Below are 1,867 nucleotides of genomic sequence, written 5' to 3' on the forward strand. Positions count from 1 at the left end.
AAACAGTCCAAACTTATCTTATTTAATCTTTATTAATTATCGATATAATTAATAAATATTAAATAAGACAAATTTTAGCTGTTTTAACTAATTTTTTTTTCTTCCAAACATTATTATTAAATCATAACTATGATACATAAGTATGTTTGATTTAAAATCCAGAATAAAAACCTTATTCAACTTCAAAATATTGGTAGCGTTTGTTTTGAGATACTGAGAGAGAGACTGAGAGACTGTGATTCAGTATCGTGTTTGTTAGTTCAGAGACTGGTACTAAAATTTCTGTCTCTATCTCTAAAATTTCAGTATTTCAGTACCTCCAAAAAGTAGGGACACATGGGATTGAAATTTTTAGAGATAGAGACTGAAACTTTAATAACATTTTATACCTAAAATACTTTCATTTCAATTTATTAATTTTAATTTTATCCTTTGTGCAAATTAAATTAGAGTTTCATTCTTGTTTCAATTCCGGTCTCCCATTTTGCACCAAACAGAATACTGAGATTTATTTCAATCCCTGTTTCTTAGTTTCTATCTCTCAATCTCAGTATGTCTCTCCACCAAACACTATCAATATGACACAGCTTAAGTGTAACAACTACATGTGGTAGTTGTTGTCATGTGAGTGTAACGAGCAAATGGGATGAAAGGTTGGTGACCCACATCAATGACTAATTTGTAACAATAATGCTACTATAGTTTTAAATATGTTCAATTTGTTAGGAGTTAGGATCAAGATTAACTTTAAGAAGCTAATCAAATTCGGAAAAAAAAAATTAACCTTGAGGAAAAAAAAGTTTTTTTTTTTTTTTTTCTGGCGCCCTAAAGTTGGGACAAAAGATTGTAGTGGCCGTTTAATTCAAAGGGAATTATAAAATAGGTTTAATTATTCTGTTGGTTTTTATAATTTTATTAAATTGTTAATTAAGTTTTTATATATATATTTTTTAATTAGGTTTTTATACTACTTTTAATTTTGTAATTAGGTCATTTTTATGTTAAAAATATTAAAATTAACATAATATTTTTATCAAAATACATGCGGTTAAAGATTTAATTAAAATTTTAATTATAAATACTTTCAATTTGTGAATAAATATTCAGTTAACTCTAATATTTTTTACACTAGAAAATACTTAATTATAAAATTAAAGCAATGTAAGGATCTAATTGAAAAAGAAAATATAGAGACCTAATTAAAAATTTAGTGAAATTATAAGGACCAACCGAATAATTAAACGTATAAAATATAATTAAAAAAAAAAGAAAGAAGGGTGATTCCGTGACTGTAATTGTAGTTGTTAAATCATAAAACAAAACAAAAAATATAAAGATTCACGTATAATTATTTTTATTATTTTATTAGAAATTGATAATTAAAAATTATTAGATAATAAATTGATAATTTAGTTAAACTTATTGAATTATCTAATGGTTCTTAAATATTAATTTTATACGAAGACTTGTGTGTAAATTTTTACCAAAAAAGATAAAGAATAATGAGACAAAATTTATAAACACTAAAAATAATGCCAAATTATTTTAACAACAAAACTCTCATAATAATTTTGATTGTCTAGAATTTTTATTTAAAAAACAAAATAAAATTGATTCTCCCTTTCTTTTTTCTTTTTTTTGTATTTAATTGATTCTTGTTGAAAGATATTTTGAAGTTTGAACATGTCAGTGAAAAAAAAATGCCTTTATTTATATACATGAGACACTAAAACAATGATAAAACAATGATATAGAAACACAAAATTATATTTAACATATGAAACAAAAATAAAAATATTGTGTCAAGAAATATTAAATTAATTATTTTGTATTATTATTTATTTTTGATAAAAAACACAAAAATACT

This window comes from Arachis ipaensis, chromosome B09 (genome assembly GCF_000816755.2).
Source record: "Arachis ipaensis cultivar K30076 chromosome B09, Araip1.1, whole genome shotgun sequence".
NCBI lineage: Eukaryota > Viridiplantae > Streptophyta > Magnoliopsida > Fabales > Fabaceae > Arachis > Arachis ipaensis.